Here is an 11,718-nt window from a genome sequence, read left to right as displayed (position 1 = left end):
GGAGATACTGACCCCACCAGTGATGAATGTTTTCTTTTTCTCTTTCTTTAGTTTTCCTCAATAAATCTGCTATTTGTTTGGAATACACTTGTCTCTACGTGAATTTTACCCATTCTCCTGTGTGTGTGTGTCCATAATTGTGTGTGTGTGTGTGTGTGTGTGTGTGTGTGTGTGTGTGTGTGTGTGTGTGTGTGTGTGTGTGTGTGTGTGTGTGTGTGTGTGTGTGTGTGTGTGTGTGTGTGTGTGTGTGTGTGTGTGTGTGTGTGTGTGTGTGTGTTAAACCCCATACGTTGTTGAGTGGAGTCCCTCAGAGCTCTATACTGATGTATCTTCTGCTTTCGCTCTACATTAAATATATCCGGTGAAAATAGCCGATCTACAAGCTTGTAGATCTGCTATTTTCTGCGAAGGTTTTCCCCAGAATACGGATGCTGGGGTACAAGTGGTTAATAATTCAACTCTCACTCTCTCTCTCTCATACACACACACACGCACACACACACACAGTGTCATCATGTCCCTGTAGCGTAGTGTTGTGCTAGCTTGCGTATCATTTTGCCGCGGGGGAGAAATTGTTGAGCCTAATTCAGACATCACTTTCTGCACACACACACGCACTTCACACACACACACGCACGTCACACACACACACACACACACACACACACACACACACACACACACACACACGGATGGTACAGTGGTTGACTTTACTGCTTTATTCTCTAACGCATCTGTTGGTCCTTATTTGCATAAATGATAGACAGATAATTAGATTATAGCGAAAAAGAGAGATAGAGAGAAAGAGAGGGGGGTGAGACGGTGAGAGAGAGACCTAGCCGTCTGTCTGTCTGTCTATCTGGTGACTCAGGACTTAGCTTTGAGGGCAAATATCATTGGCGGAGTATTTGATTAAGTACTATTCTTGAGTACAATGTTGAGGTATTTTTACTTTTCTGGAGTATTTCCAATTTTCAATACTCCATACATCTACTCCACTACATCTCAGAGGCAAATATTGAACTTTTTTTACTCCACTACAATAATTTTAACACTTATTTACTAATTACTTTCTTGATTTTGATTATTGTTACAAAACATACATTAACCACTTCAGCCCCATACTTTAGCTATTTTAAAATAGCCGATCTACATACTCACAACACGTAGCATTCTTTTATGCCACTCAGTTTTGAATACCAGACTTTTACTTGTAGAGTATTTCTATATTGTTATATTGATACTTAAAAATGTTGAGTACTTCCACCACCACTGCAAGAGACAATACAGTACACACACACACACACACACACACACATACACACACACACACAACAGTATGTGTTATTGTCACATACACGTACCGTACACACACAACAGCCAGGAGCAACATTATAGGCAGTGAATTGCAACAATACAAATCCTCTCAACACTGTCCATTACAAGCAGAAAGTCTCCGCTGTTCAGAACGAAGCCAATGCAGGCAGTTCTCATTAATGGCCCAGCAGGTGGTGCTAATTCCCCTCCTACGGCTTCAGAAAAAGTTTAATTCCATCAAAATCAATGGGAACTTGACCCGACTTTACATTTGGTTTTATTAGTAAACCTTTTCATGAAGACTTCATGTTTTCCGTCGCTAGTTTCAAGTCCTCTTTCCCACAGCAAGATATGTTTTTTGTAAATGATGCATTAATGAAAAAATAGATGATAAAGACAACTACGTTGTGATTGGGTTCTACTGAGTGAAGACCCACCCCTCGCTCCCTACCCACTAATAGCACGCCGTTTCTGGTTTCACTCGCTGCCATTTTTCGCTGAACTATAGAGGCTTCAAAACAGGTCTGTAGAAAGCAACGGATGACATCACGCTCCCTTCGTCCATATTTTTTGCAGTCTTATGTGCCCATATCAATAAAACATGGGAAAAATTACACCCAGCGTGAAGTAAGCCAGTAACCCAGGTGTTGCAAATAGCCTACAGCTAATTAAAGATCAAAACAGCAGGCTGCTGCCATAGTGTGCTTTGTGTGTGCGCTCGTGTGCATTTGCGCTGTCTCTTTGTGTGTGTGTATTGTGCGCGCATGCATTCACACTTTGCCTTCCTGTGTGTGTGCGTGCGTGCGTGCGTGCGTGCGTGCGTGCGTGCGTGCGTGTCTTAGTATTATAACTAATACTGTGATATAAGCAGATACTGCTAATTAAAGATGTGTATGTGCGCGCTGTGTCTCTCCCGTGTTTGCATGAGCATTTATTGTGCCTGTGTGTGTGTAAATGGTAAATGGTCTGCATATATTGATCTAAAGCGCTTTACAATGTACTTCACATTCACCTATTTACACACCGACGGCGGAGGAAATCATGCAAGGCACCAACTTGGTTATCAGGAGCAATTAGGGGTTCAGTGTTTTGCTCAAGGACACTTCGACACTAGTTATAGCTCTGGGGGAGCCCATGCAGGTTCAAACTTGGAACCTTCCGTTTCCCAGGCTGCCGCTCTACCTCCTGAGCCACTGCTACCCCGTGTGTTTGTGTTTATTAGTGGCGGGCGTGTGTGTCTGCGTGTGTGCGTACTTGATGGCAAACAAATAATTTAGGAAAATACACTGGAAGGTATTCACCTGTTTCCTAGGCTGTGTGTTTTCCACTTCCTGTCGATTTCATTGGATATCATTGGTCATCTGACCAGTTTCATTGGATTTCATTGGATCAAATCGACAGGAAGTGGAAAACACACAGCCTAGGAAACAGGTGAATATTTTCCTAGATATTTTTGTATGTTCTTAAGCATATCTAGAGGTATCAGAGCAAAGTGAAAAATCTTTGTACCCATTTTTGCAACCATTTTGGACATGATGCTTTCACTGCCAGATGACGTCAGACCCGGAAGTTAAAGAAATCGGCTTGTTTACTTCCTGTTTATTTCCTGAGGGAAAATCCCTATCCGTTCCTCTTGCTTTACTGTCAAAACAAGGCATTTTCAACTGGCCACAGTTGTGCAATGGATTGTTGCGCGCAGATATATTTTCCCCCCCGAGACTGCCGACATGCGAGTGCGTGTAATGAGGCAATGTCCGTGCGGACAGCGATCACGGAAAATATTCCATGATTTTTCAAAGGTAGGTAAAAACACTTGTTTTCGCTGGTACTGGGGTGACACTATTACACTTGTACTCCGGCAGTTAAAGAGTTAAAGGAGAATTTTGGACTAAAGTTTTCTTACCTTTTCTATGACGTTATGATATCTTAGGATGAATGGTACAGTAGAAAATTTTCATAACTCCACCCCTGAGCCGCCACAGCTTAAAAGGTGCGCGGATAGGCCTTAGGTTAGATCACATATTTTAATAGCTTTTTTTAAATATTTTTTTGGTGAGATCTGACGTTCATAGTGACAGAACCTAAGGCCTATCCGCGCACCTTTTAAGCTGTGGCGGCTCAGGGGTGGAGTTATGACATTTTTCTACTGTATGTTCTAAATGTTCTTAAGCATGCCTAGAGGTACCAGAATCAATTGAAAGATATTTTATATAACGTTTTGCAATTGAGATATAGCCATTTTAATCTCCTGGCAGCCATTGTGGACTCTATCTTGAAAATGACACCTTTCCATAACGTATATTTTCCTAGATGTTTTGTATGTTATTTAGCATGCCCAATCCATTGAAAAACCCTTTGTATAAGTTGTTGGGGGGTTAAACCATATATTGACCCGTCTATCAGGCTACAGACAGACATAAACACAAAGTCACTTGTAGAAGCGGCTGGGCACCAAATGAGAAGATGAGATGCTGTAACAATACAGACGGACAGATAGGGAGAGAGAGAAAGAGAGAGAGAGAGACAGACAGACAGACAGACAGACATAGTGCATCCCCATTAGCCTGTAACCTAGAGGAAACCTCTGTGCGTGTTACTGACGTGATGTTTCCTGATTAAAATGTGTTTGTTAAAGTTGTCATCTCAGTTTATTTTTTCCATCTAAATGCAAATCACAAAAAAACTGACATCATCAGTGTATAAATAGACACATTTCACACACACACACACACACACACACACACACACACACACACACACGTTTGTATTACTATATTTGTGAGGACATCAACATTTTAGGATGGTGATTTCATGAATGCAATTTTGTATTTATTTATTTCATTTTAACTTGCGTCCTAAAGCTGTGAATAGCCGATCTACAAGCTCACAACGCGTCCACTGCAACGCATAAATCAGGCATAACCCTAGCACCTAAACATAACCTCTAAATGTCTAACCCAGGGGTCTTCAAAAATGTTCAGGCCAAGGACCCCTTAGCTGAGAGAGAGATGAATTAGGGACCCCCACCTTTATGTATAAAATTATGTTACAGCTTCATAGACTTTCTTGAAAGCACTATAATTATTATTTTATTGTGAAACGCACATTTATTGTGTCCGCCAAGCTGAAGGTGTTGCAGAGACTATGTCCTTAGTTGGGGAACATAGAACCCGGGGAACATAGGGATGACCCCGTCCGTGAGTGTGTGTGTGTGTGTGTGTGTGTGTGTCCGTGTCTATCTGTGAGCAGATAATGTCCGGCACCGTTGGGCCGGTCGCAGCGATACTGTGCACGCACACTCCCTGGATGCCAGAGCAGAACCTCTGCCCCGAATTCTTCAGATCGGCCTGTCATAGCGCCACCAGGAGGTCGATTTGTGCAATAAAAAAAAAGTTATATAACTCCTACAGATTTTGTCCAAACATCACGCAAAATGCCTCAAATCATGAACGCAGTGTCCGATTGCGGTGAAACTTTGCACGCACATTTGCACTACGTTGTCGTTGAGGAATAAATGCCACCCTTTTAACATTTCCCTATTATAGCGCCACCAGGAAGACGATTTTTGCAAAACAAGTTTTCTCTATTTTATTGATTTTATCTCTATAGTCATGTGATCAAGACGGATCTGTCCGATTCTTCATAAGCCATCAACATTGCTGGCCCATAATAACCTACCTGACCAGGCAGAGACCTGTGCTCCGAGGAGCACTTTTTCTAGTTGGTTATACTTATCTTTTTATCTATTATCTTCTCTATATTAATGTGTTGGATTCATGTTCATGTGTATTTTCAGACATTTAACCACTTAAACCCTCAGTACTTAGTAAACTTGACCTTCAGCTCTGTACTTGGTCTGCTCTTTTTTTCCCCTCGACACCAAACCATCTTTTCGCCGAAAATAGGCGATCCACAAGCGCAGCGCGAAGCGTTGTGAGCTTGTAGATCGTCTATTTTCACCGAATGTTCTCCCCAGAATAGGGAGGCTATAGGGTTCCAACTGCTAGCCAGCTGTGGATTTAATACCTGGATATCTTTCTGACACCGACATGCAGTGGGAAACCTGTCACAGAGGTATGGATGTTTTGCTAATTCTTGCGACAGGTTGTGTTTATGCACGATGCACTAGAGATAGATCCTCAGAGTGAGACTAGTAGCTCCTATTCGGAGCCTCCTAACCTCCTCAGAGTGAGACTAGTAGCTCCTAGCCTTCTCAAAGGGAGACTAGTAGCTCCTAGCCTCCTCAGAGTTAGACTAGTAGCTCCTAACCTCCTCAGAGGGAGACTAGTAGCTCCTAGCCTCCTCAGAGGGAGACTAGTAGCTCCTAACCTCCTCAGAGTGAGACTAGTAGCTCCTAGCCTCCTCAGAGTGAGACTAGTAGCTCCTAACCTCCTCAGAGTGAGACTAGTAGCTCCTAACCTCCTCAGAGTGAGACTAGTAGCTCCTAGCCTCCTCAGAGTGAGACTAGTAGCTCCTGGCCTCCTCAGAGTGAGACTAGTAGCTCCTAACCTCCTCAGAGAGGCTCCTACTGGGAGGGAGCAACTAGTCAGAGTGAGACTAGTAGCTGCTATTAGGAGCCTCCTAACTCCTTGACGTCATTTTGTAGTTATCACCTACACTGTGTGAAATAAGTTTGGACGTCTGATGGACTATTGCCTTAACAACTGATTCACTGCCAATCACGTAGATCTACGCGAACCTATTTAAAGCCGCCACGTGCCAGTCGCGTAGATCTACGTTTTTTTTTATATATTTTTTTTTTCCAATTTGACCCAAAGACCAAGGAGATATGATTTTTCGAAGATCTAGACTCCTATCCACTTCCTTGTTAACTTAAAACTTAAAAATTCTGTATCTCGGCTCCTGAGTACTTTTTTTTTTTCAATGAAAAATCTCTGGCACTGGCTAAAAAAATATGAAAATACCTCTGGCAGTTAATTCGGTCATACCACCCATGCATGACCAAAATTTGGTCTTAACTCTTAAAGGGATAGTTTACCGAAAATAATTCTTGTTTTCTATCGATTATGGTGACTATTCATGGATATTTTTTTGTTTTTGTCGCATTTCTAAGCCAATCATTTGATGACCAGCGGACCGGTAGGCAGCGGTTCCGGTAGGAGACACAAAGGAGACTCGTGTCTCCTACCGGAACCGCTGCCTACCGGTAAAAAACATTCCTCTCTGGCACATGTATACACACACACACACACACACACACACACACACACACACACACACACACACACACACACACACACACACACACACACACACGTGTGCAGTGTGAGGACATTTGTGAATCTGTGTGTTCATCTATTTCAGTGAGTTTATTCACACGTAGCAGTGATAGAATGACACTGATGACAAAACAACCAGAGACAAAGTATTTTCATGAGACTAACAATAACACTCAACTCTAACTCTCCTGCTGTGTGTCTGTCCCTCGCTGCCTGTTTCTCTCTCTGGGGGCCCACTTGAAAATCTTGAAAGTGTTTAGGCTGTGTGCGTTTTCAGAGCATGTTTCGGCTTGGATCAATGGAACTAACATGGTATACGTTAAAGCAGTAGTTCACCCAAAAAGAAAACGTATTTTCTATCAAATACACACCCCATGAAGCCTTGAATTCATGAAGATTGTTTTATTTTTTGTCGCATTCCTGAACCAACAAAAGAGTCTCTTACTGAGTCTCCTATTGACCGATGACCCGGTCATCAAATTATTGGCTGGAATGCGACAAAAACTAAAAAATCTTCATGAATTCAAGGCTTCAAGTATTTTTTGGGGTGAACTACTCCTTTTAAGTTACTATTTATCGGTATCTCAATGAAAACAAAATCTTCAAGGTTTAAAGAAAAAATGCCATGACATTTTATTTTACGGGGGCGGGGCGGTCATATTATCGTAAAAATAATGTGTTGCCAATTATTTGGCAACACTATCCTCACGGGCACCAGTGGGCCCCAGCCCACATGTTGAGAACCACTGCCCTAAGCCACACAAACCCACTGACACTTTTGCAGAAATAGTTTGCATAATTATTGTTTTAATGCTTCCTTGAACATCATTCATTCTTTCCGGGTAATGTTTCAAAAGCACGAGACTGTCTTGTGTTGTGAAAATATGTTTCCTCGTATACCACAAATACACCAAGTGAAGAATGACACAACATTTTCATGTCAAGGTCCCCCACATGAATGTGTATTTGGACACAGACCCTCATCTGAAAATTGCCCCCCCCCCCCATTGCCTATTATTTAATAATAAATAAGGCTATTTCACAAACACAAAAAATTAGGACATTGTGTAAAATACAAAAGCCAACTGAATGTAGAATTTTGTGCAGGATGTAATTTGTGAGTGGACTTAGTTTAACTGACTTTTTTTTTAATATTACATTTTATAAGAAAACTTTTCTCTCACACTTATGCCAGTGTGCCAGTGATCACCCACCCCTGTGCCAATGCTGAGGTTGCCTACCCCTGGTGTACAGTATTTTATACTGTAGGCGGCCTACTGTACCATTGCAATGAATAAACAGGTTTCTGCACATCTAGGGATGAACGCAGCACTCTTATCACATTATCTGGAGAATGCAACAATACAGGTCTTACCCTGAACCCTAAACCTTACTTTTTGCACCCTAAATGCGCATACACTCAGACACAACCTGTCTATACTGTTACATCCTCCGTGTTGCCACAGAGAGTGAAAAACCGACAAGCCAATGGTAGAACAGTGGTTCTCAACCTGTGTGTCGGGACCCCCCCCCCCGACCCCCCACATGAGGGCGGTCCCCAGATGACAGCAAAGTGAGAATTTAAGGACTTTTTAAGAAAGAAAAGAAGAAGACCATTACTGCATCAAAAGTAACCAACAAACTATACTATAAAAACTGGTCAAACATTAGACAAATTGTCAAATAATTTAAGAAAGAGGCAAAAATTTTGAAAATAGCAGATCTACAAAGCTCCACAACCAGGGCAGGAATTTCAGGGAGGCCATGAAGGCCACCATTGCCCCACAGTTTGGCCTTCTGCCCTTCAAAAAAGTATCTGCCCTGAGGCCACAGTGGCCTTGATGCCCCATCCACACTGCTGCCCCCAGCTGATTTAACAGTTTTCTCCTCTGTCTCTTTCTTGTAGTCTTCACAGACATGAACCGTTCAGAACATGAACCGGTTGTGGTCAGAGAAGGACATATAACTGAACCCTTGCAAGAGCATAGATTGCCAAAAAGGGTGACAAAAAGGATGATCAAAAATAGTTACATCAAGGTCCTCTGCCAGGTGCAAAGACAACTCAGACAGTCTATGTGACTTCTGAGACACAGTGTACGTAACAAACAGAACATAACCTCACATGCACTAATCATACACACGCTGTTTGGGCACACAGTTACAGGAAATTAGTACAACTCCTCAGGTTTCATCGATCCCATCTTCAAACCAGTCCAGTGACTCTGAGTATGAACTTCTGAACTCCTTTTCAGGAGTTTGAACAAACAAATATTTATTTCACTGATAGTTACTATACTTCATATTTAATTAATACAAATTATTTCTTAACCCTTAAATTAAATTAATTATTTCAGTGGATTTAATATCAGTGTTTTATTCAATGGCCTTGCTGTCCTTGTATTTGGCCTTTGTGCCCTCAAAACATTTACAAGGCCAAAGGCCACGTTGTGAGGCGTTGTGAGCTTGTAGATCTGAACCGAGGCGAAACTAATTTGAATGTCTCAACTCCTACAACTCCAAGTGCTTGTCACGCTGGGGGGTCCCCAGTTCAAATATGATTATTTTGGGGGTTCGCAGGCTTAAAAGGTTGAGACCACAGAGGTAGAACACAGTAAAAATCATCAGTGTTAATTTAACTCCGCGACTGCCACACTGTTGAAACTGACCGCGGAGCCACGGAGCGGTCAGATACGCATGGCTCTGCGAAACCGAAAAACTCAAGAAAGAGAGGGGTGCATTGTTGGGGCGCACCTAACTTTTAGTTTTTCAAATACTTAAAATGTACAGATCCGAGGGTTCTTTTTAATATTTTGTGTTCTATAAACGATACACAAATATGTATATTTTTCAATATACATATTGACTTGATGCTATATTAACTCATTTGGGACTAGGGTTGCCTACGTCCCTTGAAATACGGAATCGTCCCTTATTTGGCAACTAAAAGACGTGTTCCTTATTGAACTGATAAGGGACACACTTTGTCCCTTATTTTTGGGAATAATCAATGACACACATCTTACACGTTCAAACTACATCCTCCTATTCTACAAAGCTCTGTAGCGGTGAGCCCAAAATCTCTTCTGCCCGGTTCTCCTCAGTGGCTGGAGTAATTGCTCTGCATTTGCACACAGCCATTGACCATTACCATGTGCACGGAACAGCGAAGCCCGTTTTTCTATTTCCCCAAATCTCAGCTGTTTATTAGCGTTTTGTGTTCGCTGGCTCCCTGGTTGCCAAATCATGTGCGTGAAACAAGCGTGGGTGCCCATATCCCCCGACGGGTATGGTCTAGTGTACTATAATACAGGTTGTTTACCACTTACACCTTCTAGACTTAGCCTGAGTTGTCTCTGTACTTGGACAGCTTTTTTCTGTCTACACAAAATGTCTTTGCCAAAACGTTGTGTGTGTGTGTGTGTGTGTGTGTGTGTGTGTGTGTGTGTGTGTGTGTGTGTGTGTGTGTGTGTGTGTGTGTGTGTGTGTGTGTGTGTGTGTGTGTGTGTGTGTGTGTGTGTGTGTGTGTGTGTGTGTGTGTGTGTGTGTGTGTGTGTGTGTGTGTGTACGCACACGTGCCATCCAACCTGTTTTTGGTTTTCTTCCTCATGCCTTCTCTCCTAAAACAACCCCCTAACCCACAAACAATGGGTATGACTTCACCGCCACTTGAACCTCCACCGTTGTTCTATTCCATTAGAGTTTTTGGTTTCTTCCTCATGCCATCACCATCAATTTCCCTAAAACAATGAGGATGACCTATTAATCTGTGCCACTTTCCTTCTCTTGTCCACCAGTTCACACCACTTACTATTGTGCATCATGTATTAGTGATTCATACTTTTCAAAGTCTTGTAACTATCTAAGCCTTTAACTAATTAGGCCTAATCGTTGTTGATAATCAGCATGAGAAAAGAAAACGTAAAGGAAATACAGTGTTTTATAAATGATAAGTTATGGTTGCAGACAGCTATGAGGTCACTGAGGTCCTGAACTCACTAATTGTTCATTAAAAATAATAATTTGTTATTATTATTAGAATTATTAGGGTTTTCTATAATAACAATTGGAGCCATAAAACCTTTCAATCAGGACTTGAAAATGTCTCCTTTGAGTGTATGCCTGTGTGTAAAGTGGTGGAAAAAGCTTTTTTTTTTACTTCAGTAAAAGTATCAATACTGCAATGTAGAAACACTCTGTTACAAGTAAAAGTCCGGTAATCAAAATTTACTTGAGTAAAGGTAAAAAAGTAATGGCATCAAGATATACTTAAAGTACCAAAAGTAAAAGTACTCATTATGCAGAATGTCCAGTTTCAGTAGATATCATGTATAAAATGTATTATTAAAATATTTTGAAAATAGCAGATCTACAAGTGTCGCGAGAGCTTGTAGATCGGTTATTTTCAAATAGTCAAAGGGGCTGAAGAGGTTAATGAATGCTATAACTATAACTAACTATAGTAACTAAAGTTTTCAAATAATTGTAGTGGAGTAAAAAGTATATTTGCCTCTGAGATGTAGTGGAGTAGAAGTAAAAGTATTGAAAATTGGAAATGCTCCAGTAAAGTAAAGTACCTCAAAATTGTACTTAAGTACAGTACTTTAGTAAATGGACTTTCCACCACTATGTGTGTGTGTGTGAGTGCGTGTGTGCGTGTGTGTGTGTGTGTGTGTGTGTGTGTGTGTGTGTGTGTGTAGTAGCTACTAGCTAGTAGATACTTAGCTGCTATAGCCTTGCTTGAGTCCTAACACTACAGTATAAAATACATACTGTACATGGTCATGCTTCGTACTGTTATGTAGATGCTCTTACTTTTTATCCATACAATATACATTCCAGTACAGATGGTGGAGTGAATGAACAACTTGACACACACGTAATACTGTATTAATAATAATAACAATCATAATTTGGTCCAAACTCCTTGGGGTATTATTTTTGTCACTCTATGTTTGCACATATGTGTAATTGAACAACATTACTTTATCATCCTACAATGAGAGCATGGCAGTAACTGCAAATGCACTTGTTTTTTCACACAACCTCCACCATTGTTCTATGAGTTTCGGTTCAGTTTTTTTGGTGAACTTCCCTGAAACAATTATATGACTATGTTTGCACATCTCTGCCAGTTTCCTTCTCACTTCCAATAACTGGTGTT

The sequence above is a fragment of the Gymnoscopelus braueri genome (assembly GCF_963280865.1).
Source record: "Gymnoscopelus braueri genome assembly, chromosome: 21".
In the NCBI taxonomy this organism is placed as follows: domain Eukaryota; kingdom Metazoa; phylum Chordata; class Actinopteri; order Myctophiformes; family Myctophidae; genus Gymnoscopelus; species Gymnoscopelus braueri.
This window is presented reverse-complemented; position numbering follows the sequence as displayed.